Source organism: Dermacentor variabilis, chromosome 4 (genome assembly GCF_050947875.1).
Source record: "Dermacentor variabilis isolate Ectoservices chromosome 4, ASM5094787v1, whole genome shotgun sequence".
Classification (NCBI taxonomy): Eukaryota; Metazoa; Arthropoda; class Arachnida; order Ixodida; family Ixodidae; genus Dermacentor; species Dermacentor variabilis.
The window spans coordinates 178,393,915-178,410,125 of record NC_134571.1 but is presented as its reverse complement, the minus strand read 5'-3'; the positions used below and the strand labels follow the sequence as shown (position 1 = coordinate 178,410,125).

General features: G+C 47.0%; 1 long non-coding RNA gene across 1 annotated transcript; it reads left to right on the top strand.

The window, feature by feature from the left end:
* The first annotated feature begins 321 nt into the window (after positions 1-321).
* Positions 322-3,828, top strand: LOC142578078 (uncharacterized). The gene is made up of 3 exons (XR_012827158.1): positions 322-879; positions 1,516-1,578; positions 3,603-3,828. It is a non-coding gene; the product is annotated as an uncharacterized LOC142578078 (long non-coding RNA).
* Positions 3,829-16,211: the final 12,383 nt, after the last annotated feature.

The window sequence follows — 16,211 nt, the reverse complement described above, 5'->3', positions numbered from 1 at the left end:
ACACAGAACCTCTTAAAAACTTCTTGAAACGGCTACAAACGGCTATAGACGTCTTGGTCTATGATAAGACTGAAAATAGAATTTCTTCTAAACATAACCTCAGCACTTGGAATATGCTAGTATATATTCTATCTGCGGCAAAACCCACTATACTGGTGTCTCTAGAGTCTGTTTTGGTAAACGCATTCAGAATGTCTAACTCAAGAACTTTTCTAGATCTTTTTGTCTAAAAGTGCATAAAATGCCAAACGACGTGTTAAATGTGCGGTTACCGTCGGCCATCGGCGTTAGCGAATAAAAGACGCCACAGACAAATCGAACTCGTTGGAAGCAACATAAGTTAATTGGCTTTAATATTAAATAATTTCACGCCAGAACTTCAACAATCAAGGGCGTGTTATTGTTTTCCATACGGGGCGCGCACACGACGCCTGGAAACCATTCTATGCTCGCGCAGGAGGTATTTACAGCAGCAGGAGCGAAACGCCGGTGTTGCACAGCGGTGTCACAGAGCCACCGCGCTGCGATCACTTCGGCGGCACAATCCAAATTTGTCGGACATCTCATTCTGTGCTGGAAACACTGGGAGGCAGGAAGTTTGAAAAAACGGCCATTGCCGCCCGCTATGTCTCGGTCGTGGGTTCGTTATCTAGTTGTGCGTCATTCTAAGCCGTTCTGTACATTTATACTGGATATTAACTGGAGTCATTTAGCTGTGCTGATGCTCTGTGCCGTGTGTTTTGCATCAGTGCTTCGTGACATCGGCTGTATTGCGTGTTTTCGCCGACGGCTTACTACCACAATGGCGGGATCTGCGTTCGCCGCCTTCGTGTCTCGGTGCGTCTTTGTACGTCGCACGTTCGGATAACACTTTTTCCGGTAAGTGAAATACATTGCGCTTCGTTTTTCGTCAACAATGTGAATATATTTAGGTGTTACCCGCGACAATTCTTGATACATGGGCTCTTCTGCCCTTCGAGTTTTCGTCATTACTTTTATAAGAGGGTTCTGCTTGTGTTCAGCCGTTCAGCACTACCGCGCTCCACGACTTCCGCAACAACAGTAAGAACTTTGTCCTGCTTGTTAGCCTGTAGTTAACGTAGCACGAGCCAACCGAAAGGAGTGCATTCGAAGACGACGCGCTGGCTGTAATGCTGAACCAGACTCAACTCGCCCTATTTTGTGTCTTTTTGTTCTTACGTGTGCGCGCGTGTGTCAGTGACTATGCAGTTTGTAGCGTTCCCACTTTATAGCAAAACGAAAAATATAACTGCAATGTTTACTTCATCTGTACAATTCCAAATTAAATCGTCTGCTGATGTGCAAATTTCGCTTGTGTTTTGTTCTAAATAAGCAGCAAAACCTTTAACCTAGTAGGTGCTTCATCTGGGAGTGAAATCACGACAGCTTGGCATTTATTAATGAATGACTGTGACCGGGTCACCTTATTTGTAATTGCAAATTTGCCTTTCAACTCACTTGATGCTATCTTATTTTGCCCCTTTCACTCTATAGACGGCTGGACATCCTTCTTGTACCTTGGCACTAGCTGGATGACGGGACCTCATCATGATCAGTGTAAGCCAATGTACTGTGCCCTCTCTGGTCCTCCCAGTGCTTTTTATATGGGTTAAGGCCAGGGAGCGCTTCGTGGTAAAATAGCTAGTTGGTGTCTCACAAATGGCCATTTTTTTGCACTGGTCCATTATAAGCTGCCACTATTATAACCAATTTCTCATTGTCAGTGTACATACACAGTTCTACTAATAATTAGTTTCCCTAAGCCTTACAAAATTTACCTGTAGGTAGTCATTGCTATGTAAGAGCTCACTCTGCTGTGTCATAGAAGTATTCCATACATGAGTAAAAATTTTCTACAACAATGTACATTACACCTTGCTTCCCTAATGCACAAATGTATTCAAGCCAGTATTTGATTAGTTTGGTATTCTAAATGTTTTCTGTGTGATTTAGTTTCTTTACAGGAACTTACTGTACAGCATCAGCAAGCAGTCTAATTTAAGATTTATGTGTGCTGTAAAAGGTGTGTTTTGCCGCTAGAATTGATAAAACATGGGCCAAGGCTTCCATACAAGGACAAACTTCAATTTCGCTCTACCACCATCAGCACTTGGCTGGCGCTTGCAAAATGAATCACATCAAGTAGCTTGTGCCAGACTGTTTTTTAACCTTCCTGTGAGGAGATCACAAAGTGATCTGTGGAGGCGCCTGCATCTGAAATGTAGATTGCGCTGCAACACATGTGCGTGTAGAACAGGCATGGTGCTGAGGGTTTCAGCAGTTTGCAGAGGTGCTTTTAAAATTTTGTCATAACTGCAATTTTACCTGTGCTGTTTTGATCACCTATTTCAATAATATCATTGGAGGTATTATCAGAATTTATCAATCTATTTGCTCTGGCTCATTAGCCTGCCACATTTGCCTTTTCACTAGGTGGGCAATTATTCTGCATGGACCATTACTTGAATACACTTTTTTGTGTGCAGTGGCTTCTCAGTTGCAAATCAGCATAGATGCTCAGAATTACCTGAGGCTATAGATACACTGATGAATTTGCCACCTATACGAATCACTTTGCACTCTCTCACGCAAACAGCATGTTAACACTTCCAAGTCAATGGGCAATGTTATCGTTTGATCACATCCTGAGATACTTTCAACTTTGTATGACGCATCATCCAAGGTGTCGCGTCATTTGTGTGAGGTATTGCCCGAAGCCAATTAGGGTCACATGAAAATATATCAACAAAAGTGATTGATCCAGCTAGGAGTGTTGCTTTGGAACACTACTTTATCACCAGTCCTCCTTTGAATGCTACCTGCTTACTCTGTACTGTGTCATGTTTAAGTTTGAAAGAAAGGCAACAGCTAGGCAGTGCAAAATGCCTAACTTGCTTTTAGTTCAACAATATAAAATGCTATTTAACTTTTTAATTAAGTTAGTACATCATTCACCTGCAGAGTGAATTACTGTTTTAAACTGATTATATTTTGCAGGAAGCTTCTCAGACTTGTTTGACAGGTTGATAAGTGGCTTTTTAGCCACAAAACACCATAAAATAAATTAAAGGCTGACTTTGACTCTGCTATGCAACTTAATGACTATATGCCAGGAACAAGGTCTGTGAGTTGTGGCGCTGGCTAACACTCCCAGCATTCTACTAGGACACATAAATACCCAAGAAAGTGGATGGGAAAACGACGCCGCTGTAGCTCCATTGGTAGAGCATAGCACGTGAAATGCGAAGGTTGTGGGTTCACTTCCCACCTCCGGCAAGGTGTTTTTTCATCCACTTTAATTTCCATTAATTTATCGTTTCTTTATTTAATTTTTTAAGCACAAGTAATTTCCCTTATGTTGTCCTTGGTGTCAGTGTTTGTTGGCTTATGATAGGAAATATACTAGTCATTTTAAACATCATCGCATACATACCTTAAGATACCCGTAATTTAAGAAAAAGGAGTGCTTAAATTTATTTTTAATGTGAACCAAACTTCTTACTTAGCACATATTGCTAATTGAAGTTCCAATTTCAACATTCCCATTTCCTCCCTTGCCCTTTTTTTCCTGTTCTGTGCAGGTATTGCTTTCCTATGTCTACAAGAACCATCACGCGTGGCCTGTGACAGCAAGCTTTTGTGGGCAGCCAGTGCTTTCCTACGAAGGGTGGCCTACTCTGGCAGCGGCGGCAATCATCTTCAAGATTTATCCATGATCACCTTTGCTGCTATTTGTCACTCTTGTTAATTACACTTTCTGCATCTTTTCTAATTTATTAGTTAATAAAGTATGAGTATGTAACATGGTGTGAAGTTGATGCCTTGCTGCTTTTTCGCTTGCAATCACCTTTTATGCATGAAAAGCTCATCATACAGTTTATGAAAAAAAATAACAGCATATTATGATTTATCTTTCAGTTCTTGTAACATGCAACATACAAGGAATTCATTAATGGATGGTATGCCAAAGAACTTGCCATTATTTCTGCGTGATGCTGTGCAAGCATGTGGCGTTACCTTACAAGAGGCACCCAGAAAGTAAGTTACAATTTACTTTTAAATGAAGCATGGACATCAGAAAAAATATAATTATATTGCTAGTTAGAGTGGTTTGCAGAGTTTTTCCAGATGTGTACTATCCTTTATTGTGCAACCATGTTCTACCTGAACATGGATGCACACCTACAAACAGACGTAATAAGCGTTGATTTTAGGAAAGCTTTCGATAAGGTTTCTCACCGTAAATTACTTTTTAAGCTCGATAAAATAGGAATAGGTAAAGAAGTAATACAATGGATAGAGGCCTATTTATCTATGCGTCAACAGTCCGTAAGGATTGAGGATTGCATTTCAAATCCATTGCGTGTGTACTCTGGGGTTCCCCAAGGTTCCGTTTTGGGACCAATACTTTTTTTGTTGTTTGTTAATGATATTGGTGCACTAGTCGAACCGCCTGTTAAAATGAAACTTTTTGCTGATGATTGTTTGATTTATTCGCCAATAGGTTGCGAAGATGACCAAATTAATCTAAATAGATGCTTACAGGCATTAGACGAGTGGTGTTTAACATGGGACATGGAAATAAACTATAGCAAAACAACATTTACGCATATTCGCTCAAGCAGGAGCAAATTTTCCTTCATATACCACATCGGAAACCATCCTCTGAATAATGCAGCTTCTTTCAAATACTTAGGAGTCAGTATTATGCACACATTGCAATGGCACTCACACGTTGATAATATATGTTCTAAGGCAAACCAAAAACTATACTTTTTAAAGAAAAAACTGGAATGCGCTACACGGGACGTGAAATTAACAGCCTACAAAACTTTTGTACGACCAGTCTTGGAGTACGCTTGTGTTGTGTGGTCCCCTCATCAGAAAGTCCTGAAAGCAAAAATAGAAAGAATACAAAGATTGGCAGTCCGTTTCATATGCGGTAAATACCGACGCATGGAGTCTGTTACAGCCTTGTTAAAATCGTGTGAACTAGAGCCTCTGGAGGAACGCAGAAGTAAGCATAGGCTAAAGTTTCTTTTTAAAATCATGAGTGGGCGAACGAAAATAAACAAGGATCTATATCTACAACCCCCAGGACAGAGATGCGATCGTCTAAACAATAGCAGAGCTATTCAACCTTATTTAACACGTACTGATGCTTTTCGTTTCTCCTTTTTTCCTGACACAATTGAAATGTGGAACAGATTGCCTGATGCAGTTGTGAGCAACGAGAGCTCTGTCGAATTTGAAAATGCGTTGGATACTTTCTTTTACAAGAATGTATACTAAATTGTTGCTGCGAGCACTTTCGTTGACTTTTCTTTGTATAACTACTGTTATTTGCTTTTGTTAACTTCCAAGAGCGCCAGTGCATTTGTATGTTACATAGAAAGAAAATTATGTATCATGTATTCTTGACACATCACCCTCCCTGTAATGACCCCAACAACGGGGTTGACAGTATCAAATAAATAAATAAAATAAATAAAAATTTCTTAACTCATTGCAGCACAGTGTTCTGTTTCGTATACTGGTGTAAGGCTATTGTGCCCACTGTAGCTGAAACCAGGATGTAATTTTTGCCTGAACTGCAGCATCACTGACAAAATTTTTCTTTGCTAGAAACTATTTCAATTTGGTGGAGACCCAGCAGGGTGAAGTTTTGTCAATAATGACGTGTTTCACGCAGAGATGTTCTTGTTAAGGTCAATGAGTGAACATTGCAAATATATCAGCATACAATACAGATCTTGTTTTATTTGCAAAATAATTCTGACAGGTGGCATTCAATAGATTGGTCTAATTAAAAAGCACAAATTGACCAATGAGGCTGTACTACACTATTCCCATGGTTCACATCTGGAAAAACTACCTCTGTATCACTCTATCCGACAATATAAACTTTTTTTTTCTGATGTCCATGCCTCGTTTAAAATAAATTGTAACTGTGGGCAAACATCGTGTTACTGTAACAGCTGCCGCAAAAATTTGAGGGAATGTCTAATAAAAGTCTTCAGTTGTTCTTGTCAAGCTGTCCATTAGCCAACTTTTAGCGTAACGTTAGCAGGGCTTACTGAAGTACTTCTAGACGTCCATGGCTACAAAATGTCTTGATCAAGACAGCTACTAGGCTTTTGAATTAGCCGTTCAAGACATCTTTTAGACATCAAATAGCTGCTTGCGTGTTTCGTGGGCCGTCACTAAGCATGTACAGCTTTTGCCCATGAATCTAGCTGCGAGCACCCTGTGTGTCGTGGAGGTCAATTCACGACATATAATCTCAGCGGTGTCTTCCGGGTCAATGCCATAGACAACACACCTCTGTATATTAGGGCCCGATGCAAAGTAGCACTGCACAGGTAGGTGTTGATCTTCTGACAGCGGGATAGATGTTAAAGTGCACATTTTCTGCACATCGCTGAGAGATGCCAAGTGCACAGTGATCGAGTTGGTAGATTTATATGCTGCGACCCCTTTGTATCCAGTGGTTTCAAGAGATTGGTCGATTACCCTTTGGACATATTTTGTGGCTACTGAAGTTATGTCGTAGCATGAAAGGGGGCGTATATGAACTCGACAGGATTGAGAAGGAGTGGGCGTTGGGTAAGACTGAGAGGGAGCGGGCGCATGGGAGGCCATGGAGGAATTGTCTGGAGTGGCCCTTAACATTTTTTCCGGTTCCTCCGATGCGATGGCGTCTTGTTGAAGCACGTTGATAGGGGGACCTCGCTTGGCTGCATTAGTCGAACCGCCAGAGGGCTGAACGTCCATAGGGTCACCAGTGTCCGTCGGCACGATTTCGGATAGGTTCCCGTTCACATCACGAAGTGGACTGTCCTTCCGTGTTGTTTCTTGGGTATTCGAGCTATCGGTTGCACACTTCGGCTGCATAGTTGGCATGGATGTTGTCAGGCGCAGCAGTCCAGTGGAAGGTACAGATGAGGAGCTCACATCTGACACAAACACTTCTTTGTCGGGCGAGCGCGGCGGCGTGGCCGCACTAGGCCAAAGCACTAGCCGTGCTTGTTTAGAGTCTATCAGACGAGCAGGTGCAGTCATCCGAGACGTCTTGAACATCGAGTTTTTTGTGTTGCGATCCCGTTCGCATGATCTCATCCTCGAGTGGGACTTCCAGTCACGTCATAGTGCCATCATCGATTGTTCTCGCGCGCAAGTGACCCTTTCGCCGCTATGTGACTCTGCATCAGTCGGCGCCGACCTCAGTGTTCGCAAAGTCTTCGTTGATGATGATACTGATATGCCTCCGCAGACGTCAGCGCTTGTGACCTTGTCGTGTACGGCCCTGTCAGTCAAAATTGTGGCGTTTACGCCATCTGGCGTGCTTTCCCACCGCAAGGACTTATTTCTCCCGTTCGCCATCCTCACCGTTACGTCTGAATCTTCCCTGAAACCCAAATGTAATCCGCACTGGTATCCCGGTAAGTAGACTTTAGGATTTGTGCAAGCTGTCACATGTATTGAAGATCTTGACATTCGCGATGGCGCCAGCCGTTTACACTTGGACGCCATAACTTCCGCATCATCAACAATACCTTCAGCAGTTTTCGACAACGCCGTCGCCGCAGACATTTCACCGTCTCAACGCACTCAACTTCTTACTCTACTGAACGAGTCTTTTTTTTTCGTTCGATGCAACGAATCATCCTTGAGTTCCACAAAAAGTGTCTCTCATGCTACCGACACCGGTTCCCATGCCCCCTTGCGACAGTGTGCGTAACGCGTTTCTGCAGAAGAGCGCCGATTTATCACGGAACATGTGGATGACATGCTGCAGCGCGGCGTCATTCAGCCTTCTCAAAGCCCTTGGTCGTCACCTGCCGTTCTAGTGTGCAAAAAGATGGCAGCGTACGCTTTTGTATCAATTATCACCTCCTAGACAGAATTACAAGAAAAGACGTCTACTCACTGCCTCGGATCGACGATGTTCTTGACTCTCTGCAAGGTGTGGAATACTTCTCGTCTCTAGATATCCGCACTGGCTATTGGCAGATTCCCAGGGCGGCGGCTGACCACCCCAAGACAGCTTTCATCACTCCCGATGGCCTGTACGAGTTTAAGGTTATGCTTTTCGGGCTCTGCAATGCTCCCGCTACCTTCGAGCGCATTATTGATACCATCCTTCGCGGATATAAGCGGAATACTTGTTTATGTTACCCAGATGACGTAGTTGTATTCTCACAGGATTTTATGACACATATCACCAGTCTACGTGACATCCTGACCTGTCTCACTTCAGCTGGCCTACGGCTCAACCTCAAGAAGTGCCGTTTCGCTGCCAGAAAATTTTCGTAGGCCTGTGCTCCTATTTTCAACGCTTCGTGCGAAACTTCGCCTTTATTATCGCACCCTTCACGAAGCTAATTACCGCAAGCGAAGGCATTTCCGCATGGTGATCAGCATGCGATGAAACCTTCACGCAAATTGCTGATTTCACCGCCCATTCTTCACCAATACGGCCCAACTGCGCCGACAGAGATTCACACCGACGCCAGTGGTGAGTGCCTTGGTGTGGTCTTGGCCCAGCGGAAAGCCACGAACGAATTATACGTCGTGGCTTATGCCAGCAGTACCCTTAAAAGAGCTGAGATTAAAGACACCGTTACAGAGAAGGAATGCTAAGCCATCATTTGGGCATTGGGCAAGTTTCGTCCTTTGAGCATCATTGTCGACCATCCTTTGTTGGCTCTCCTCTTTGAAACACCCGTCGGCCCGCCTCGGTCGTTGGGCGCTTCGCCGGCAGGAATATGAGTCTCGTGACGTATACCGCTGTGGTTGAAAGCATTCCGACGCCGACGCGCTCTCCCGCTCGCCCATGACACCTGTGATTTCTCTTTCCGTACCTTCTCCGACCTCAGACACATCAATACTGACCACTAGTGACATGCCCTCCGAGCAACTCAGGTACCCATGTCTTGCCCTGCTGCTTAACTACCTTGCGCTCAATCGGTCCTTCCATCAACGAGGACGCTACGCCGTCAAGCAGCTTACTCTGCCCTGCGAGACAAGACCCTTTACAGCCACAATTATGTGCCTGACGGTCGGAAATGGCTTCTAGCTATCCCTCGGCGCATGGGCTCCGATATGTGCGTGTGCTTCCATGCTGACCCTGAAAGCGCCCACGCCGGTGTCCTAAAAACCTTCACAAGACTGCGTCAACCATATTACTGGCGTGGAATGCATCGGTCTGTGGAGCATTACGTTCGATCATGCACCGCTTGCCAACAAAGCAAAACTCCCCCATTGCGCCCTACTGGCCCACTCCAGCCGCTAACGTGCCCTACTCGACCGTTCGACTGGCATCGACCTCTATAGCCCGGTCCCATACATCGGATGTGGAAATCGCTAGATTATTGTTGGCGTCCATCACCTGACGCGCTACGCCGAGACCGCGGCTCTTCCTGCCGCGACGGTGCGCTACGTTGCGATGTTCGTTCTTCGCAACTTCGTCCTTCACCACAGGGCTCCTCGAGAACTACTCAGCGATAGGGGTCGTGTCTTCTTGTCAGAAGCGATACAATCCCTCCTTCGCGAGTGCGAGATCATTCACCGGAAGTCGACCACATATCACCCCCAAACGAATGATCTCACGGAGCGCTTCAACCAAACCTGTTGAGGACGTACGTCTTGTCCGACCACACCAATTGGGACACCTACTCCCGTTCGTTACTTTCGCTTATAAGACCGGGACACAAGCTCACGAGTTCGTTTCGAGCACGACAACGAGCACACTCTAGCAGCCGACAATCGCTGCTTATAAGCACCTGGTCCCCCCCTTATTTCAAGGGGATGGAAACGTTCGTCCAGTCATTGTAAACAGGCCGCCTCTCCCCGGCACGGGTTACACACACGCACGCACACATACACACACAGGTGCAATGATTCGGAGCCGATGTCAGAGGGGCTTCGTAGAACTCTGAGCCGCCCAGGTAGCGCCCCCGGGTAGCACATTGTCTTGCGTCTTGGTCGGCGCGTGGGAAGGAGCCTACGACGACGTTCCCGCGGCAACTCCCCCACCCGTAGCCGATCAGGTCCGCGTTGGGGAGTTGGGTAACAATAGGTGGCCCGCCGAACTCATTCGGCGCCTCTACATTCCAGAGCTGCCTTTCTCCTTGGTCCCCTCGTTTGTAGGTAGACTGTGACGAGTCCTGCGGCCCCCGTACCGCAAAGCACACTTTTGCCAAGGCGGCGCATGGTCGGTTAGCGTCGTCGTCCTCGCTCGTTCTCCGAAGGGCGCCGCCACCCCGGATTGATCGACGCACCTGCAGCGGGCTGAAATAGCTGCAGGCCGATCCTAACAGCTCCTTCATGGCCCGGAAAATCTCGCCTGGCCAGCGCTGGCGACCGCTTGGCAGGAAGAGAATGCCTGGCGACCAAGACGATGGCTTTGCTCTCTGTAACCCCTGCGCACTTGGAATGCCTTCAACCATCTCACAACAACTGGCACAGAAGAGTCGACTCGGCAACAGAATACCGCGCAGCGTTCAAACGCCCGCAATTAGCTGTTAACCTACCAGGCTTCCTATCACAATTTCAATGCGAGTCACTCAACTGGGAATCCCAAATTTTGCCCCAAAATTTGGTGCCGCCAAAGCGAGCGTTCACGTTCCTCTTGAGTTCGACCAAACGTGACCGTCGCGCTGCACAAGAGTAAAGGTTTGCGCAGAACTGAACCGAAGGCTCTCAACTACCAATACCAGACCATAACTTAAGCAGCCTAGCTTCACGAACAGTCTATTCTTACCCCATCACAGTGGCGTACTTATCTAATGTGCGGTTGTCACTGAACCGTCTGGTCAACTCTACAGGTACGTAATCACAATCGTGCTAGCTTTTTGGTCCCTTTTCAGAACGCGCACTTGCGTCATACGTAAGCATTTCATCAGGCTTACTCAGATTTGTTCCTTTAGTCTATACAGGACACGCGCTTTAAACGAGCAACTAAACTTGCGTAACTTACGCAACTCAGAGGAACCTTTAAACAAATGTGTCTACTAATAACTCGTCCCCTGCACGCTAACTACAGAAGTCAGAATACGGCTGCCCTTAACACACACAGGCAACCCAGTCAAACATTCTGCTTCCTTCCGTCCACACAGGGCACGTGCTAATGGAACTAAGAAGGCTTCTCAGTGCAAATCACGCACTTACTGAAAACCTACGCGCTTAACCTTACAAAATAAAAAACACTTATAAAAAAAGAAGGTTAACTAAAGCACACGCGCGTTACCACAGGCCTCTCAACAATAACTTTGTCCTTCAGGTTACTCACTCACAAAAAAAAGAAAGCCTATCTACTTATTAATGAACACTTCGCGATACTACATGTTTAGAAAAAAATTCGTCTTTCTAATCTCGAGCTTCTCAAACAAAACATAAAAAAAGCTCATACCTTACATATTGAAATAAATCCTAGTCTCAAATCGCGAAAACTTGCAAATGTTCAAAAATAAAAAAAAAACAACACGTTTTCCTCCTACGGAAGCTCTCTTGGCCTCCCTTTTCAAACGTTTACAACTGACTCATGCTCTTTGAGCCGTACTCGAGGTGGTCGCGGTTGGAAAGCTACTCCGGCTACCGAGGAACAACAAAAGGGCTGACTCACTATCAGTTCACCCAAGACGTTACAGTCTCCTGCCAATTTGCGTCCTGGCGCCCCGCTTTCAACACGAACTCGATTAGCCGCGTCACGACTCCCTATCAACTCGTTTCGTCTTGCCACCTTGCGCTCCCTCGCCCTACACGCTGAACTTCGAAATGAACGACGGAACGACGAGAAATTTAACTGCCCCGTGCCCTTTGTCCGCGTCCGTGTACAACATGCTTCTCGGTCTCTCTTTGACCGGTGGCTCGAACGTGTGGGATGCGTCAACATTGTCAACGACGACGGCACCTTTCTTCCCCTCGTGCCTTGGGCTTTCGCGCCTCTCGCCCTTTTTGGCTGCGCTGCCTTATCCACGGCTTCCCGATTTTTACCGCGCTTCTTTCTGCGGCGCTTTCTGTTTGAATTCCCTCGCATGTCGCCTTCTCGCGCCTCGTGCCGGCCGGTACACATTTCGTCGGCCCGTATCGGTCTCTTACCCGCACAGTCTGAGTGATTCCTAACAAAAATCTCACCGCTGCCAATCAGATGTAAAATTTGGCGTTCGTAGCTGTAGGGAGCATCTTGACTCTTCGTCGGGACCTAGGTGAGCAGGGTTTATTTACATTATTTACAGTTGAGCATGAGATACATCGACAGTCTAGCGTGGCTCCCAAATGGAGCCCGCAAAACGAACATACAGCAACGGAGCACACAGCTCAAGAGTAAATTTCGAGCACGACAACGAGTACGCTCTAGCAGCTGACAATCGCTGCTTATAAGTATTTGGTCCCCCCTTGATTCCAAGGGGACGGAAACGTTCGTCCAGTCATTGTAAACAGGCAGCCTCTCCCCGGGACGGGTTACACACACACACGCACACACACACACACACAGGTGCAATGGTCCGGAGCCGACGTCAGAGGGGCTTCGTAGAACACTGAGCCGCCCGGGTAGCGCGCCCGGATAGCACATTGTGTTGCTTCTTGGTCGGCGCGTGGGAAGGAGCCTACGACGACGCTCCCGCGGCCACTCTCCCACCCTTAGCAGATCAGGTCCGCGTTGGGGAGTTGGGTAACAATAGGTGGCCCGCCGAACTCATTCGGCGCCTCTACATTCCAGAGCTGCCTTTCTCCTTGGTCGCCTCGTGTCTCGACAGACTGTGACGAATCCTGGGGCCCCCGTACCGCACAGCACCCTTTTGTCAAGGCGGCGCATGGTCGGTTAGCGTAGTCGTCCTCGCTCGTTCTCCGAAGGGCGCCACCACCCCGGACTGATCGACGCACCTGCAGCGGGCTGAAATAGCTGCAGGCCGATCCTAACAGGCGTCAGAAGGCAAGACGTGACAGTCATCAGGCCCACCTTTCCTGCTGGTTCCCTTGTTTGGCTTTGGATACCGCCTCACATGCCCGGCCTTTCTTCTAAACTACCTGCGTGGTACAACAGTCGGTGTCGGATCATGGACGCCTCCTCCTATGTGAACTATATAGTTGAGCGCGTCACACCATCGCCGGACCTTGGTTGTCGAGATCGCCAGACAGTGAATGTTAGCCGACTGAAGCCTTATTTCAACCCCCTCGTCTTCTATGCTCCGTCAGTCGCCAGCGTGGCTCCGTTTCACACACGGCGCCAATGTAATGAAGCAGACGCGCCTCGTATTGCCGCTAACAGTTTGGGGACGACGACGCCGACCAGTGCTACGATTTGCAGGAGCGCTCTGGCTGTTCGCTGCTGCTTGGCTGCGGTTGATCTGGTGCTTCTCAGCTTTAATTAAACAACATTACATATTTTTACGTATTCAAAATACTTCAAAATATATTCAAAACATTCAAATATTTTGATATATTCAAATACGTCCCTCACGACCCGGGTGGTCGTGAGGGACGAGCTGCAGGCGCGACCCCCACTCGTTGGCTCCGGGAAAATAGTGCAAACTGACGAGTGTGTGTTCATCGCGGCAAGCAAAATTACAATTGAGGCTGCTTTATGGTGAGCGACAACGTTCCGCCGAGCCGCCAAAATTACAGCGGTGTTGCAGATCGGGTACCACGGATCTTCGACATTATCTGCGCTACCACAAGGGACCGGAGACTTTTCGAAGTCGACGTGAGGTCCCAGTATTGAAGCCCATGTTGAACCGGGGACCATTATTCACAGTGACGAAAAGGCCCCACACAAGTGTATCCCAAATTTAGTGGATGCTAACGGGGTGAGCTTCAATCTGCATTGCGAGATACGCAACCACAGCCTGAACTTTGTGTCTTAATAGAGCTTGCAAGCTCTTCCATATGCTGCAAGGAAAACCATTTTAGGTTTAATGATCTTATTCTTTTGCGTGTCTCTACCCGCGGCCGTACAATTGCACGCGACATTAAATTGATATTTCCATAAGCTTCAATTTTTAAGACACACAACATTTAAAAGGGAATACGTTTCGTTAACTCTAGCGCCCGTTTTCATGGTGGTAGTAATTTCATCACTTAGAAGAGGCGCCTGTGCAAACGGCATGCGCTCTGCCGCAGCCATATTGCGTATGGCGATTGAGAGCTTGGGTCGCCTGAAGTTCTGCATGCGAAGATAGTAGCGTTCGGACAAGCCAACCCGCTCCTCTTCTGTCGCCGCTTTCTCACTCGGTGGGGGTTATAGGAAAGGGAAAGGGCAGTCGCCGTCCACACCGGAGTCAGCTCCGCTGGAGACATCGCCCACACGAAAAATCGGCTTATAGGCGTGGCGATGTACACTATGATGTTCTCTTCGAAAAAATGCAATGAAAGAAGAAACGCTACGCAAGATCCCGACTGTAACAAATATATGCCTTCAAGTGCACCATTTTCTTAACGAAGTGAATAGCTTCAATTATAAAATGGTTATATTATTTGATTGCCTTGACACTCACCATCGATGGTTCCCGCACAATTTGTTTCATATATACGAGATTGCCCCCCATTTACGATTCTTGTTTTGTTTTCCTCCACAGAAACACACGCGTTGCCAACCTTGGGGCGTACGAGCCACAGGACAACACCAAGTCCGACGACGACCACGAGTTCTACAGCCACCCCTACGAGCCCGACTACAACCCCGACGATGACGACGCGAACTACCAAGGCACCTCGTGAGCTGCGCAGAATGAGCGAAGTTCCCGTTTTGGCTTGGCATATGCATTCACCCGCACCCATCCCCCTTACCTCATACATGCTACGCACTCATTTCACAGGCTTCACCAAGAATGTCTGTGAGTAACTAAGGGTATGAGTGGATTTGAGTGAGTTTAAGCAGGAGTGAGAGCCCTCGAGTGCGAGTGGATGTAGTATATTATGTGAGCACGAACACACACACATGCGCGTGTTTGACCGCATGCACGTGACCCGGTCAGCGCAGTGCGAGATGGACCTTCAGATGGACCTACAGTTAACGAATGCAAACCTGTGTTAAGTGAGTACCGGTGAGTGGAGGCGAGCACCAGCGGGAATCGTTGCCGCTCAGCGTGGATGGAAGCTTACTATGAATGCGAGTGGGTATTGGCGAGCGTGAGCGAGTATCACTTGTTATGCCAAACTATAACTGCCGCTTGCCGCCGCGTCCACTCCTTCTATACGACAGACGACAGCGTGTACTATCCTACAAATAAAAAAAAAAGAACGAATGGGAAATTTAAACCAGAACAGAAAACTTGCAAGAGTCGGTATACATGAGGCACTAGCGTCCATGGTTGGTAGAACCGCGAGAAGTGATAGACTCGTCTTTGCAGGAGTAATCAAACCCTTACGTGGACGAAGTCAAACAGCGACCCTCGTGCTTCTTTGAATTCACGTTAAATTATTTAATTTCATCGGTATTAGGGGGGGGTGAATTGATGACCGCTTACCATACCCAATTTTCTAAAACTCCGTACAAAAAGCCTACTCGGTGTACGCGCGTGCTATGATTGGGATGTACAAGACACGTAGGAAAAGAAATAATAGCCTTTACGTCATTTCGTCATCTCCGTGTGTTGCTATGCTGACTCTGGTGACTACTGTCGTTTCAGCAACCTTTTATTTTCATGATCCTGTTTTATCGAAGACTTTGCAAACCATCTGCCTGCTCCCAATTACTGTTTTGCATTTGTTTCGAGTCCCTGCCCCTGCCACCCACCCAGAAGAAAAGGCATAGCGAAGGCGCACCGCCACAATAAGGAGGAACGCTGGCGGCGTTCGCTTCCTATTCTGACCGCATGCCACTGAAGAAAAAGAAAAAGCGCACCTACGTGGTGTACATTGCACAGGAGCCTGTAAATGTGCCATCATAGAAAGTCAAAATTGCGCACCTGTGTCGCTCCCGTACTACCGAGACTTATCTGTTAGGGCAGCATGTTCTCGATCAGGGCTGTACTCCGGATCGCTGTCGCTAAGGCAGCTATCATCGCTGTACTGAACAGGTGCAACCCTGATCCAGTAGAACCTCGTGAAGCTCATTACCGGCGAAAAGCATTCAATAACCGCACAAAACACACAACAATGATTAGGTCTCTGACCACAACCTGAGGAAGAATTTTGGCACAAATCCGGATGTTACAGACCGAAGATGCGTAAGCGCGACAAAGCTA